General features: G+C 37.4%; 1 protein-coding gene across 5 annotated transcripts in view; it reads left to right on the top strand.

Moving 5' to 3' along the window:
• Window positions 1-8,019: 8,019 nt before the first annotated feature.
• Window positions 8,020-17,557, top strand: part of usp2a (ubiquitin specific peptidase 2a) — a 78,961-nt gene continuing 69,423 nt past the window's right edge. For 2 of the 5 annotated variants that reach the window (XM_041812405.1, XM_041812443.1), the window contains exon 1: window positions 8,020-8,169. The gene's annotated coding sequence lies outside the window, so the exon portion shown is untranslated. Of the gene's footprint in view, window positions 8,170-17,438; window positions 17,537-17,557 lie in introns of those variants that run through there. The other 3 variants (XM_041812433.1, XM_041812451.1, XM_041812415.1) reach the window with 2 other exon arrangements.

The raw sequence follows: 17,557 nt of genomic DNA, 5'->3' as shown, positions 1-17,557 counted from the left end.
TTTCATCTGCACACAGTAATGTGTAATTTTTCACTCCTTCCAGCAATGAAGCCACCAAAGATAGCTCTTAAGATTACTATCTTATGACATATATTACAATACAGTATTTAAAGATTTTATTATAAGTTCTCCACCTTGAGTTAGTGGAGCATGGATGTTTTATGTTTGGTGCATTAGATTTCCGTTTAAAACAGGAGATCCCTGATAGTAGTGGTAAAATAAAGCTGATAGACAAGACAAAAGAAAATGTATCAAAATTATTGACTTTGCTGGTTTATAGTATGCTGAAACTTTCAAACTTATTTTGTGCAGATTGCAGATGCCAATATGAATTCTAAGGGGCTGGATTTGCAAAATGCTTCTGTGTCAGGCTACACTGTAGCTACGCCTTAGTGTCTTTGTAGTTTCCTACCTGAACAAAGTGCACAGCAAGCCCTGAGGTTACTAACTGGTGACAGTCAGTTTCTGGTTATGTCTAAAAGCATATTTTGTATATTTCAGTGTGAGACAAATAGCTGCAGAGGGTTATGAAACCAGTCAAATCTACTTGATGACCTCCAAAAATATCAGACATGCATTTCCACATCTACATCTCTCTCACTGACTGTGCAAGTCCAGATAATTTCCCCATCCTCTGCTTCAGCTGATTAAGCAGCTGTACTTTCCATCTACTCAGGTGTCCTCTCCTTTTGTCTTTCAAATGACTGCAGTCAGGTACACTTTTTCAAGAAACGCTCTGATTTGGGTTTATAAATACTTTCCTTAATTGGCAGATATAAATGTGTAAATATTGCTGTAATTTATATTTGGCGATGTCCCCTGCCCTTCCATGATTCTATGTGGAAAGCATCAAGCAGGAACAACACATGTTACCTGCTTTCCCTGTGCCTACAAGGAAAGCCTGAGGCAGGGCAAGAAGCAGCAGTAAACCCCAGAGCAGAGCAGGCATCAGTGACAACAGAATGACATTGATAAAATCAGAAGCAGAAAAAAGGAGGAGCTAAGGTGGAGGAGGGTTGCAAACCACAGCTTGCAGAGGGAGCAGCAAAGCACAGTCAGGCTGGAGCAGTTTAAATATGTCAGCATTGGCCAACAGCATGCTTTGAAGTGAATCACCTCACTGACAGCTGATTATGGCTTGGGTGACATCAGCTGACCTCGATTATGTGGCAGCACTTGACTGCCTGAGCTAACACTCTATGTTCAAATCATCCCTACTCTTGGTTTTAGTTGCCATGGTTTTAATGAACACAAACAAGCAGAAAATGTGCTGATAATTAACCCACTACTGAGAAGCACCACTAGTGCAGTGCTCATAACAACGTAGGCTACCATAGCATAGCTACGGCCTAGACTTGACACAGAAGCATCAAGCAGGCAAATGTATGCAACTGAAAATAGCTTGAAAAACTGAGCATTATTTGCCACTTTCTAATGGCCACATTTTAGCTTGTTTCTAAACAAATGTGTTTGGACTGGACTCTTAGTTCGTCCACTGTTGAATGAAGTTGACTCAGTATTCTTTATCCTCTTTTTAAATGAGTTTTCACCCCTAAAATGTCTTTTAGGATTCTTAGTAGTACAATATTTCCCTACTGTTATTATAATATACCAATGTTTAAGTTATTACACTACTGCTATACTTGAATATTAGAGGGTCTGACTTAATAAGACTAAGTGAAGGTGTAGCAATGACAGCAGCGTAGATGAAAGTGAATAAATGTTAGCGTAGCATGAACCACAGCCATAGACAGCAGCAGTGCAGTGCCGGCAGCATTATTATTGAGTGATTGTGTCTATGCTCATTACTATGAAATACATCTGAAATGTGTTAAGTTATTATTTATGGGATGGGGTATATATTTATTTACCTATTTATTGTATTCATATGTTTTTTTAATCTCATATTTTTGCAAGGACAGAAGTCACACATTATGCTTGGCGCTAAAATAAGCCTGACAGCTTTGCGTTCCAAAAATTTCAGGTAATTGATGACTCTGTTGTTACTTACTAAAATGCATATCAAGTGTTAAACTCTGGTGTTGAAAAATATAGTCAATGCAAAAGCACAAAAAGTGCAGTTCCTCAAGTGTCCACAAACAAACACCAAGGAGACAGTTGGGCCTGTTTTCACTGTTTGCCAGGAGCCTTAAGGTCTGCTTCAGCTACATCAGTTTGATAAACTTTTTTTGAATACAATTCCTACAGTTACTTGAATCCAGTTGTACACTGTGAGATTTTCAGCAGATCCAGACATAAATTTTGAGTCACAAAACCCACCTGGAATTCACAGAGACTTTCAGTCTAATCATGTGTTGTGCTTGCACAGTGTTCAGGGGGACACAGAAGCCGACCACGGCCCAGTCAGATGGATTTCTGGCATGTTTGGTATATTGGTCCACAACTGCACATATTCCCACAGTGAGTGAGCAGATTCTCCAGCTTTGTGATATTTTTTTTGCTGTGTAAACTGTTGGACAGCATCTTAAATCCCCATGAAAACAGCTGAAACGCCTTATAATGCATCTCCCTTATAGTACAGAAAATTAACAAGCAGGAACTAGGCCAGCCTGCAGACCTGTTGATATTATTTAGCTGCTAGTTATGCTTGCTGGCAGTGCTGTTTATGCACTTGTGTGGGAGAGAGCTAGAGAGAGAGAGAGACAAAGTATGACTATATAACTTTAACCTCAGGACGTGAGACTTTTTTAATAGAAAGTCAACTAACACAGAGTCTGCAGTGTAAGCACTCAGGTCATGAACAACTTTCGGACTGTAAAATGTTAGCACATAAATCCTATGCGATAATCATGCAGCATAAACTATTCACTTTTATTGTGTGAGCTGATGCTGCATCAGGATTGTTATAGAGTCAGCTTGAATTCGCACAGTGTATGACCGGCTTTACTCAGTCTCACCAACATCTCTCTTCATTCATGCATACATCTGATCTATGATAGAAACATAACAGATGAGTTATACAAAATTTCATTCTTTGTAAAGGTTTTCCCTCTAAAGACATGAGCAACTCAGAGCACTGTTGTTTCTTGGTCCAGACTGTAAACATAGGCTATTTATTCCAGCAGTAAAAATTGACAGTTTAGCTAAGGACCTAGTGGAGATTCCTTGGTTTCTGCAGCCAGCATCAAGTGGACACTCATGGAACTGCTGTTTTTTGCTCCTCTGCACTGACTTATTTAACCTTTATTTAGCTAGGTTAGTCCCATAGAGATCAGAGATCTCTTTTCAGGGGACATCTGGCCAAGACTTTTTTTGTCAGTAGGCTTCTGGAGGTTGCTGGTTGTTCAGTGACCCTTAGAAACCACTGAATGATTTCATTCAGACAACATTTGTGCTGTTTTAGTCTTTGCTTCATGCAGATTTTTTGTTTAAAAATGTTTGCCACTATGTTACTGACCTTGTCTGATGCTTGCTTTAAAATGTGCTTATAGTCAGAAATATTGACTGTAATATTAGTTACAGCCCTTAAGAAGTTTATTTAGACTTGAAGCATTTATCTTGAATGAAAATTCTTGAAACCACTTTGTATCATTTTACATTTAATATTTAGCTTTAGATATGCAAACAGGATGATGCTGTCCGTTGGTCAGGTTGGCTGAACCCTTTCTTTACTTGCAGTTTCTGTATAATGCACATGGTTCCCAACTTTTTTTTCTTTGTCCCTTAGTAGCCCCTCAACATGTATTTAAAAAAATAGAGTACCCCTTGTCACTTGAAAAGTTTAAAGTAAGAAATTTCATTTATAAAATAAAAAAAAACTTTCAATAGGTTTTTTATTAGCATCTGAATAATGGCTACCCTGAGTAAACTCATTTCACTGACTACAAGTGACAAAGACTGAAAGATGCACTTTGACACAGAAAGTGCTCTTCCTTGGAATTCAACACATCATTCTTGCTACATTATAGTTGTTTGGCATGGGTCTGGACTTGTATAACTGAATGGGTAATGTCACTTGTGGTGCAAAAGTGTCCAGAGGGTTTCTGGGAAAACTATGCAGATTAAGGGATGGTTGCCAAATGATTTGAGTACAAAAACTACTGTGATCAGCTACTGTTTACCTAAAACAAAATGTATTCAGCCAAGCCAGAAAAATAGAGCTGAAATAGTTAGTTGGATTTTTATGTTAACACACCTAATTTTTTTAAACAACCTTTTACTGTTCAGTCTGACAATGTAGCCTGATATTGATTTTTTTTACTGTCATACACCTTTGAATAAGCTATCAACTTCAGGCTCATTTATGCTTAATTTAGACAGAGCCTTCATGTCTAATTTAGACTACATGTGACCAGTGTCGGTTGATTAGTAAAAAGGCCTCCTTGTGTCCAAAGCTAATGGATAGAAAGCTGATAGAAACTACTTATAGCCATAGATAGGAGAGATGTAAACTTTGTCCCTATGTTGCCATTCAGTTGTACAGACTGTGCATTTGGAGAATTAGAGTGACAAAAACAGGTTAAGTTACATGATACATGTAGACATGAACGGTTTTATGTGTTTGTACCTGCACTCTAGCATCTTATGTTGGCTAATGTGTTTTAAGCAAATTATGCCTTTTAACTTCTCACATCTGACTGTGGCTAATACAGTCTGACTGTGTTTAGTGTTTAACATATTTCAGCAGTTTAACTTGACTCAATTACACAGCATAGTAAAACAAGATCAATAGTTTTAATTCAATGATACAAACTTACTTGAAATCAACAAAAGCCAAACAGATATGAGAAAATAGACCGTTAGCTAGCACACTGTTAGCTAAGCTAGCTTTCTGCATGATATTGCAAAACCCACCACACAAGTTCAATTTTTTTGGCACATTCTGAAATATTACAGTTTCCCAAAAGAATGAACCAACTTCCAGTGTCTGTCCATGTTCGTATTTCATTTCACAGGCCAAACATTGCAATACTCTCGGAAATCATAGGGTCAGTGTTTAGTGTAGTCCACAGTTCATGCCAGAACTGCAAAACACAACAAAAATATAAATACTTTAGAAATAGGTGGACATTTTTCAGGAAAAGTTGTGTGAGTTGGTTAGGAACTCTGAACATTTATATCATGGCATAGAGATGTTATACTATGAAGGAACAGCTGGTCAGAGATTGAACAGGCGCTAAATATCAACTGGATGGTGGTACTAAATTAAAGGAGCATAAATTAGCCTTGAATGTGTCATCATTATTTTAGTCAATGTTTAAAAATCTATTTCAACCTCAAAGCAGAGAGAGCCTCCACTAGGGGGATGGACCTTAGGTTGGGAACCATTGTGCTAAGCTAAAGGCTGCTAGCTCCATATTTAACATACTTCAATTAAAACAGTATCACTCTTGTATATCCGTTTTTTCATGTTGTACCTCTAGCTTGGAATTTACATGTTAATTTTTGTAAATTTAGGGGTCAGTCATTGAAGTTGTCAAAAAAATCTTCCTTAAGGTTGATTTTTCCTTAAGTAGGCTACCGCTCATTACCTACATAATGTACATGATATGTTGGACCAAATGAGAGATTGGAAACCGTTTAGTATTACAAACTGATATTAGACTCAGATTTCCTGATATAACTAGAATTGCTTAAAAAATAAAACACGAGTCTGTTTAACAGGCCTGGCCTTCTACGGACATTATCCATACTTTTTAAAGCTATTTATTCCTTTACCAACATCCTCAACACATTATGTTAGACATCTGGTAGTAGTAGAACAGCACATCCTGATTGAGGGAAACTAAAGGAGCATCTCTATTGTGGATATATCACTGCTTGAGTCATCCTGTGCCTCTAAATGTATGCACCAGGGCTCACATGGATCTCAGAAGGTTTTCTTTTTTGTTGTGATTATTGATTTTGGTTGTACTAAATGAACAGACTTGTACACCAGTATTTAAGCTAATCATTTCACACCACTATATGCATATATCACATGGGACTGTTCACAATCTGTGGTGATCAAAGCTTAGTGACTTTTTATAGGAGCCTATATGATGTATCAACTGAGTGAGTCATCTTTCTGTATTAGTATTTGCAGAGAAGGATGCATCATTTGCGGGTAATAAATGGCAGTCTCCCTCCTCAGTGTGTGACACTTTGTTTTATTCACAGCAACTTATGAAACATAAGATGTGAGTCTGAGTACAGATAAAATGCTCAGTGGGATTCTATGACTCATTGGCTATGATGCAGACACTCACACTCCAGCGTGAATGACAAGGAGTGCTTGGACCTTGAACGCCTATGAGTGTTTCAGAAGAATCAATGAATATTGAACAGTTACAAATTAAATTCAGCAGAAACAATACTCATTTACTGTGCTGAATAATTGTATTTTTCCCCCCTCCAAAATACATTTGTATAGTGATGAAAGTTGTGAAAATTCAATTCACCATTTTTATACAAGGACACAATGTTTCCTAAAAATTACATGCTTAAACAAAATTTGGCAACTACACACAATAAACAAAAAATATAGTTCATAGTTTTGATCTGTACATAACATCTCTATAATTGTGATTTTTTCACTTGCTCAACACCTGCAAGCATTCCTGACATGCAATATCATTATACCAAACAAATCCTAGTACACTGTGATGGAAGAAAGTAAACAAAACATATCTCCTCATTGCAAGATGCGGTGTGTATTAGTAATTGCTCGTGACTGTACATTAAAAAAAAAAAAAAAAATCCAATTAAAAATATGGTTAATAAATAAGTACAAACATCTGCACAGATTTGTACTCTTTATTCTCATAAGATAAATTATTGCTCTGTTAGCAAATAGTTTCCTAACCTCTTAATGTATGACAACCTCTGGTCAACAACAAAGATGTTCATGTAACCTGGATTTTGCAGAGTTTTAGCAATTTGCTAGCTGCAATTGAACTTCAAACACCGTTTGAGTTTAATGAAAGTCCATTATTGTATCATATAACAAAAAGAGAAATCAGAAAAACTAAATCTCATAATTATGAAACACAAGGACAAATAATGAGAAAGAATGCCATAATTCATTATCATGAGTATTTATTTCGTTATTATGAATTTTTATTCATAGTTTTGACAACTCAAACTCAAATTTTTGCCATTATATCATAACTAAGATTCAGTAGCTTATAATCATGACTTTTAATCTCATAGTTCTGTCTTTTTTAACCTCCATACTGTGACATTGTAACTCAAAATTTGGATTTTATACCTCAATTTTTTATTTTTTTTTACTTATTATCTGTTTATTAAGACTTAATTTCTCCTGAATAGGATTAACTTTCTCAAAATTTTATCATTTTGTCTCATCATTTTGACTTTAGCTCATAATTATAACTTACTATATCATAATTATGGCTTCTTATCTCATACTTATGACTATCTCATAATAATGTCTTACTTTTTCATAATTTGCCTTTTTTTACACATAATATCCACTTTTAACTCTCATATTCATGGCTTTCTATCTCTTACTATATGTAGTCCTAATTATCCAACTCTCAGGCTTTTCCTCTTTTCAAATGGGGGAAATGGGCGTTCATTTAGTCCAGTTAAAGCAAATATATGAAAAAATGCTCATGATAGCCTGAGTGAAAAAAATGTCCTGTCCCAATCACCTGAGGGTTATTTTCTCATCATCCAAATCCTGCCAGAACAAGACGGCTTTCCACAGAAGCGTGGGCCATTTCTCCTTGGTATGATAAAATATTTCCTTTCTTTCTCAAGTATCCCTGAATTCACCACAGATAAAAACAGAAATAGCATTGATATGAAACTCTTGAGTATATACAGAAAGATTTAAAGTGTAATAAAATATTCTACGTCATCATTCAAACATTACTTTGCACAAAACATTTTTCAATGAATGAATCCCTGATGTTTACGTTCATCACTATGACGACCGTGTAGGAGGCGGTTCACTGAGCTGCCTGATGACGCTCACAGAGCGGTATGAACCAATCACAAAGGAGCCTCGGCATAGGGCTGACGTCACCATTAAAGCGATCATAACCGTTACTTGACTGCTTCCAAAAGTCATCAAACCGATATTAACGGTTAATAAGCACCGGTAGCTAAGTAACGATTTTAAAAGAGGAACAACCCAGCCTGAGAAGACTTTAGGGAGTAATTTCGTTGCTGGTTTGGACCGGGTTGAGCTCCAACTGTGAGGTGAGTGACTGCCTTACACCACCAAAACCCTCATAGGTAATGTTACGGGTCTCGGCTCTGGTGAAACTCAAGCTAACTGTCCTTGCTGCGTTATTTGTGAACGAATTCATCTTTTCCCATTCACCGCCTAACATTGTTAGGAGTCAGCATGAGAGACTCTCATATTCGGCAACCGTCATGAATGCGAAACAGCATTTCTGTATTATCTCAAGTAGTGATGGGAATTTCAGCTCCTCTGGGTGAGTTGGAATATTTTTCTATGTTCATTTGGACCCATAGCCTGCGCTGCCAGATCTTAAACGACTCTTCGTGTACAGCAATCCACTGATTTTAAAGCCTTTCAAATTCAACATTTTATAGTATGATAAGCAGTCAAATTTAGATGCATTATTTCACACTGTAGAAAAGCTGGATGTACGTTTGGCTTCATTGTGTGTATTGAAAAAAAACATTGAGGCACAATTCTTGAACTCATCTAGTGTAAAATTCCAGATTTGCTGAAAGAAAATATTGGAACAATATTATGAACAGCTAAAAATATCCAATGACCATAGAAAATGTCAGCTAGGCTTTACAGAGAAAACTTTAAGTTTTTTAAACATCAATTTAGAAGGAGCTAGCTCTCCTGTGTGATGAAATTGTGCAGCATTTTCCTGTTCCTGGCCCTGCTAAATCTCCTAATGCTACATTCATTTTCAACAGTGGGCTTAGCACCCAACACAAACTGTTTTCTTCAGATCAGATTTTTGAAATGAAAACTCATAAGCCAACCGTAGAATAAATGTAGTGAGTCTAGTAGCATAAAAAATCTTGAAAATAATAGTTATTGTATTAGTGGTAGTACGGGAAGCACAGATGTTTAAAAAAATGTACTTATGTAAAATACTCATAACAAGAACTGATAATCTTATACTTCAAAAGTAGACCTAGATCCCACTCTTTCAGGTTGTGCACATTTACAGTTATGTCAGTAGGTCAATCAACTAACTGCAGAACTCAATAATTCCCTGGTTGAACCAATGAGTAAAATGTATCAATAACTGCAGTCTTGATTATGTAATCAAATAACAATGAACTGAGAAATGGGATGGATAAATAGCCTTGTAGACCTTATTTCTATGCCAGCCATGTTCCATATTCCTTCTGTTGTAATACAGTACACTTAAATGTAATACAGAATGTTTTATCACAGCAAGTTAGTATTGTCCCCAACTGTGCACTGCCGTTTTGCATTAACAGGAAGTGTCAACAGTTTTTCTTCTTCTACTTCTTTCTGAACAGCAGACCCCCTTACAGACCTTAGGTGATTGTTCTAAAATGTTAACAGCTATTTCATGTTAACAATACCTTTTTTAATGAAATTCCCTTTTCTTGATTGAAATGTGCTGCCAAAGTGCCCATCGCTCCACGCTGAATTCTTGGATGGTTTTGAGTACACTAATTGTACACTGCATGTATACTTCTAAGTGTAGCTGCTTATGTCCTCAAAGTATTTAGTGTTTACTACAGAAGTATGCAATCTGGGACAAACTGCAGATGTTGTTGTTAGAATATGGTGGGGTTGTTTTTCTTTTTTTTTCTTTTAGCACGTCCTTAATAGGAGTGGATGACAAATAACTTTGCAAAGCAGAGGGAGTGGCCACACTCCCTATCTGTCATCAGGCAAATCAATCTTGCAAAGCTCTAATCTACAATGTTTGTGCTCCATCTGAGAATGGCTCTAACCAATCAGCATCATTTGAAGAGAACAATGGGATAGTAAAAGGTGGGGTTTAGCTGAAAGCAGATAGCAATGGCTGCCGCCAGTACAGTGATTAGCTCTGATGTAGCTATAGTATAGCAGTAGTTTTATCTAGGGATGGGACCGATCTGATCCAATATCGGTATCGGGTCCGATATGGCCGTATTTAATAGATCGGATATCTGACTGATGGCACCAATCCAAGTGACCGATCCAAATCCATCCTACAGTTTGCGGTAGACCATGAACGCACCGCAGTCTAACACAAGACAGTCTGTGTGTAACTGAGCTAGTATTAGTTGGGGATGTTCTAAGCGGTATAAATCAAGTCGATTAAATGTAAATCTATATTTACCATAGTCAAAACTAGTCTAAAGATGAGAGAACACAAAGAAAGAAGAGTGGATGTGACATTACTTTACAGCGTGGCTAGCATTGAAAGCTAGTTTGCGTCTTCGTTCCTCTTTGCAGATTAATATTGTGCTTTGATATTTGGCCTCTTTTCACTTCAGGTGAGTAGTCATACGTGAGCTTAACCCTTGAAAGCCCACATACCACTTTATTTCCATTTAGGCTAGTACTTTGGAAAGCTGTCATACCGCGATCTTCCAACTGGACACTAACAGCTTAGCCACCGCTGAGCTTCTCATTGTTTATATCCAGTGAAGGGTCAGAGAGGAAGGCTGCGGCCATTAACTGAAGCTACAGCAGTCTCTAGTGGCGAGAGGTTCATTTAAGTTTAAAAGAGCATTACAGACAGGGATTTCAAGACCGTGTTCATAAAAAATGATAGGTAAATAGTTTAACTGACTGTTAAAGTAGTAGTTTAACCCACTTGAGTTATGCTGTTTAGGGTTAGCATTGTTGTTTATAACTTATACTCAGTTGTTGTTTTTTGGATAATGTTGATATTTATTTTTTAGTAGTATTTCAAATAAATGTGTTTGGAATACATTTAAATTCAATTCATTTTTGTTTTGTTTTTTTTTTGCTTTGTAATAAGAGGAGCTGGGTGGTTTCCTACAGCTTCATGTAAGCCTAACCTCACACATTATACCAACAACAATAATAATTGTTTAAGATGTAATATATATATATATATATATATATATATATATATATATATATATATATCAGTATCAGTAGCGGCACATATTTATCGGAATCGGATTGGAACTGAATGAAAGTGGATTGGTGCATTCCTAGTTTTATCAGAACTGGATCACCTTTGTGTATAAAAGATAAAAATAAAAACAGAACTGAAAGCTTGTCATGATAAAAAAGATGTTTTCGCTCTTCTTCCAGCTTGCTTTGGCATGAGTCTGTAAAAATTATGGGGGGAAGGGGTTAGTTGTGGTGTAAGCTGGTACGTATGACTGCTGGATGAAGCCACAGTGGTGCTTCTTTATTAAAACAAGAGCAAAAAGCCACACTGAAAGCTTTTCAAAATGAAAAAGATGTTTTTGCTTTACCTCTGGCCTGCTTCGGCATGAGTTTGCAATCGCTATGGGTGGGGTTTGACTTGTATACAGTGGCTGCTGCTGTGGTAGCTGTTAGCTGGGATTTAGCTGCTGTAGTATAGCAGCAGTTAAAATCAGAACTGGGCCACATTTTTTATTAAAAAAAGATCAGAGAGCACACACTGACAAGGCAAGGAAAATGGCAAACAGCAACGACTCAACGACCTGCCAGTCAAATCGGCCATGCCTCAAATAATGCAAATTTACGACTAGCTCTTAGATGTCATACAATCAAAACGGATGAGTTACATGAAAATATATATCCCTCAAGCAACATTACATAAAAGAAATTAGTTATTGATACCGGAGTTTCATTTGGAATCAACTCTAAACATGTTAATTTCTGCTGTAATCATTGGTATTTTGATGTGGTAGCTAATTGAAATTCCTTGGCTCTTGCAATCTGCCTCAAGTGGACATTTGAGGAACTGCAATTTTTGGGAGCTTCAGCATTGGTCCATGTTTCCACAAGAAGGTTGATGCTTGTGCTGAACAAGACTTTTCTGGATTGCATAAAGTTAAACATTAACATTTTATTAAGCCTTTTATTATCCTGTAAATGTATGACATTTAGTACAAGGCTTCAACAATGAGAAAATTGCATAAAAAGATCTGTCATTTGGGTGCAAAGCCTCATAGAAGGAGTCGGTCCAAGGAGTCGGATCGTTTGTGAATGTCACACACTGGCGTTGCTGTCTTGGCTACACTGATAGCTTGCAGTGAGAGTTAGCCATCAAGTTGGTTTTAAACTGACACACTCGGGACAGTTATCGATGTCTACCAGACAAAATTAAAACGTGCCTCGTACAAAACCGTTGTATTAACTTTTTGCTCCGACAATGTCGTCCTCAAATCTAGGGGACGACAAGTTTGCGCTGTTTCAGTCTCCTCTCCGCCCCCCTCACGGACAGGAGTCCAACATGCCCCACTTCCATAACCGAACTACGCTATCGAGTGGTTTGCAAATGGCAGGTGGAAGGAAAAACGCTATCCCACAGGACGGTGTAGAGTACATCGATATTTGGCGCAGATTTGTTCAGAGCCGCTGACAGACGGCCACACTGCAGTATTTTGACTGTTAGCTGCGTTGACAGTATCGTCCCATTTCCTCACAGTATCATGTAATGCTATACCCCTCACAGAGACCCTCAACTACACTGCTACGCCTGTCTTTTTCCATTGTCTTTCACTGATAGGTCTACTGTTCACCTGTGCTAGAGTTTACTCTGGCCTCATTTTCCAGTTTTCCAGTTTTATCGGTCATATTTTTTCATGCATTGGATATATTACGGCTGTAGAAAGCTATAAGCACGTGAGACTAGAATAATGGAGCAAAGAATGTCACTAGAAGGAATTAAAATAACACAAACAAGGTAAGATTCATGTTGTTGATTATGTTTAAGTAACATAACGTCATGGGTTAGCAAGAGACTTAAAATGTCAGTGCAGCTGTCAGACATTCCCCTTTACTTTTCATGCTAAAGCTCCGTCTTAAGCTTGCCTGTAGTCATTTTTGGCAAAGGAAAAACTACCATGGACATGGTGCCACAACATCATGTTTTCATTTGCTGTAGGTCTGTTAATTCTTAAAAACATTTTTGTGATTTTATGGTACTTAATAGATATTCACGTTCTTTAGAGTTTTATCAAGTACTGCAGGACTGCACAATAAATTTCAATTTTATCATTATGGTCAAATAAGCTTTCACAATGTACACAGCAAAAGTCTGAATTCATCCCAGTTAATATGAAAAAATCCTGCTTGCAAACAACACATGCAGCATCTTTTAGGATGGGTACATTTTACATACTCTATCACTGTTTTCATGCAGTCAGATGAACCTCAAGCTAGCCATCAGCTCCCTAAGAGAAATTGCTGCAAATATATGTAGTGTTAAAAAATCATGCTTTAGTTTTTTGATTCACAAGAAACATTTTACATACAGCTATAGCTATAGTTGATACAGATTCCTTTTTAATATTTATATTTTGGCATTTCTATGCCTTAATTCATCAAGGAGGACAGTGGATAGAGTCAGAAACAGGGATAAGTGGGGGGAGACATGGAGGAAGCCACAGGCCAGACTTGAAACACAAGGCCATCTGTGCCGCTTAAAGCAGATTTTTGAATAGCTGTTTATTTATCACATTTCATATCAGTGTCAGTTCTGAAAATTGTACTGTGCATTATAGTTTTTCTCAGCCTAACTTTAAAATTGGCTTGAACTAAAAAAATAGTTAAATTATGACTGTATTATTTGCATGTCAGTTGCCCATATGAAGCCTGGATACCCACTACATTTATTTTGTAGCAACTTTCTGTATTTTTTCATATCACAATATTTAATTGTGGGAAGAAAAGATGTTGCAATATCACTTTTTCCAATATCATTCAGCCCAAAATCAGAGATAAATGCATAGATTATATATATTTTAACAAAATGCTTCCAGTCATATCAGCATGATTATATTGCCAGAATAGGAAAATTTATTTCTTAATTGGACAAAAGTGCGATTACTCCTTAATAGTATCAAAATATACTGTCTTCTTTAGAGTATCATAAGTATTTGTCCCATTATAATCATACTACATATTGTGCAGTCAGAGAGGGATGATGAACAGCCTCAGAAAACTGTATCCATTTCTTTTGTCATTACTCTCCAGCTAAAGGAAATCAGCATAATTACTGGTCATTTTACTGAAAATGACATGTTTTGTCATAGGCAAGCCATCTAAAATCTACACATCCCCAAAGGGTGTGTACTGAGCCCCCTTTTTTACACTCTCTATACACATGACTGCTCACCCACCCACCCACCCAGGCAACTCCGTTGTGAAGTATGCAGACGACATGACAGTGGTCGGGCTCATCTCAGGGGGGAGATGAATCTGCGTACAGGGATGAGGTCAAAAATCTGTCATCATGGTGCAGCATCAACATCGTATACCATAATAGTGGACTTAAGGAGAAAAAGATCTAACCTCTAACCCTCAGCCCATACACATTAACAGGGACTGTGTGGAGAGGGTCTCGGACTTCAAGTTTCTGGGCCTACACCTGAATGATGACCTAACCTGGAAAACGGCACAAGCAAAAAAAAAAAGGCACAGCAGCTACTCCACTTCACTCTGAATAATGGAACCAAAAAATACTGATTAGAATGAAATAGCTCTGTTGAAACTGAATGTATTTATTTATTTATTTTTCCTAGGGTTGTCTTTAGTCTAGTTTGTGAAGTCTAGGCATGGAAATTGCAGCGTAGATCACAATTCCTTAAGATACAATATGAAACAATATGCTACATACAATATGATAAGATGAAATACAATATGCTAGGCTAAAATATGATATGCAGCAATATGATTGGATACAATACGATACAATATGATATGGTATGCTATGATACAAAAAAGTGTGGAACTACATTATACAACACGATATGCTTACGATATACTGTATGTTACGATATGCTACAAAACAGTATGATACGATAAGCTACAACTCAATATGCTACAATATAATACGAAACTAAATTATATGCTACAATACAATACAATATGGTATGCTACAATATGATAGGATATTATATAATTAGGGCTGTCAAAAGTGACATGTTAATGTGGATTAATCTATCATCATGATTATTCTGATTCAAATTTTTAACGCAATTAACCCATCTACAGTGCAGAATGACTCAAAATCCCTGTAACGTCTCTGGCAGCGCATTTCAGGCAGTTTGTCCAGGTAGGGTTACCGTCGAGCATGCCGCACACTGGCCCTCTTGATAGGAAATTTGAGTACAAAAAAACCCAAGATGGAACAGTTGACTGACACAAAGTATTGTGCACATTCTGCAGGAAGTTTTCTTTTCACCAAAGCACTTCCAGCTTAAAATACCACATTGGCTAACGCGTCGCCAAGCTTGCGACAAACCTCCCTCAAAGAACGCCAAATTTAATAGGGAGACTGTGAATAAAAGGGAAGACTTTTCATCAAATTGATCTGCATTGTTTCGAAATTTGACATTACCAGCTGCTTACTGGTCGCCAAACATATCTGGCCCAGCTACATTTCTTGATTTAAAAATTTGGCCCAGTTGAATAATTGTAATTTTTGTAATTGAATAGCCCTGGCATATATATTCCCTTCTTTCTTGAGTCTGCTTGCTTATGCAAAATGAAACGCGATTGACATTGATTAAAAATGAATGATATTTAATCATGATTAATCTATATTAATCCCCAGCAACTCTGTGATTAATCTAAAAAAAAATTGTAATCGTTTGACAGCACTATATATAATACAATCGGATAAAATTTGATGCAATTAGATATGGTACAGTATGATCAATACACTATGCTACAGTAGATACGATAGGTTATGATATGCTAAAATACAATATGCTATGATACGATATTGTACGGTACAATACGATATGGTACCATATGATACAACATAATGGCCCATGACAACGCCAACATCACAACATAATGACAAAAATGATTCTATGCCAATTGATTATTAAGAAATGTGATTTCCTTAAGAACAGTGCCTTCAGTGTTCTCATATTTACGTAAGCTTGTCCACTTTCAGCATTCCACTCGGTTTGGGGCACAGTTGTCTTTATAGTCGCTGCCATCTGGATCCATCTGGAATCATAAACATCAAACATGTCTAATATTTATAGTGAGATCAGAGATGCTTCATCTTAATTGGGAGTGGTAGAATAATCATATGACACCATACATTTACGGATTATTTCAACAAATGACCGGTTGTGACGAGCCCTGAATTAGGCCATGCCCCTCCTGATTATCGAAGGGGCAAATTGGGCCCAACATTGGTACTAAAATTGTCTTGTGCATTGCCAGTACAGACTGTAGTGCTTGCAGTGATTTAAAACCACACATTGACTGGGTGGAAGGGATTTTCCTTGGTCTGCTGAGCTATTGTGAACTTCACCTGGGTCTCTGTTGTTGTTGGCGCCGGGTACCCTTGCAGCTAGTTTAGTATAAGTGTGTTGTTTGCATGGTGCTCTTTGACCTTAGAATAACAGCTAATCTTGATGGTGACCAGTTATCCTTTCTTTTTAGAGACTAGAAGTTACTGCTTCATTATTGCTCTTTCTAATGAGGAAGGAAAAACACTATTGTGTTTGCTAGGCTGTGAGATTCTATCTCCCAGGATGCTATGCTGATAATTTACTAACCTCACTGGTCAAATCAGTGTCAACATACTTTCAACTCGCATAGAATAGCGAGTTACAAGAAATGAGTGCTTTTACATTTTTATAAAAATAACAGTGTAGTTGAATTTGAAAAGTAACTAGATGCATGACCAGTTACTACAATTAGTTGTGGAGAAACTGATAGAGTAACATGTTAGGCCTGATTTATGCTTCTGTGTCACATTGATGGCGTGATGCAGAAGCAAAAACCAGGCTTTACTCTCTGCACAGGTGAGAAGTCACAAGTGGTGTGTTAAATTGTCAGGCATATCTTTTCAGAGAGCCATACTCTTTTTGAATTAAAATATGACATTAACGATTCGATACCTGTATCAAACAAGTCAGGAAAATGACATTTTGCCAATATTTCCCCCATCCCTGGTGCAGTCAGTGTTAAAGTTGATAGAAAATTTCACTCTGACATTTCAGAGCAACTGCCAGCCAGCAAGTGACTGAGCATGACAGTCCCTGAGGTATACTGTGTTGAAGCCATTTGCTATGCTGTAGCACTATTACTGGAGGACATTCCTGCAGATGAATTGTGATCCAGTGAAGCTTAGCACTCACTTCTGACTTTAATTTGAGCAAAAGCAGCCAATCTGCTGGCTGCAGCAGTGTTGCTGGTGGACTTGATGCTTACCCAGCTCGGCTTATAAAAAGCTTCTGCTCTTCCTTTAAGAGCAAATTGGAATCCCTCCGAGTGTTGAGCGACCTGTGGAGGTCAGAGGCGTCTGCTATATTTACCGCCTCTGTAACTTGATCTGTGGCATTCTGGATGGCTGTGCTCATGCTATCCTCTCACACTCAGGGGCCACAGCCTCCCAAGTAGCACCCCATTGCTTTCTGCTTATTGGCCTGGCCGCTCAGAACAACAAGGGTGAGCCGCTTATCAAAGCAA

The sequence above is a fragment of the Cheilinus undulatus genome, linkage group 2, assembly GCF_018320785.1.
Source record: "Cheilinus undulatus linkage group 2, ASM1832078v1, whole genome shotgun sequence".
NCBI classification, from domain to species: Eukaryota; Metazoa; Chordata; class Actinopteri; order Labriformes; family Labridae; genus Cheilinus; species Cheilinus undulatus.
Note: the sequence above shows the minus strand (reverse complement) of the source record. Positions and strands in the feature narration are given on the sequence as shown.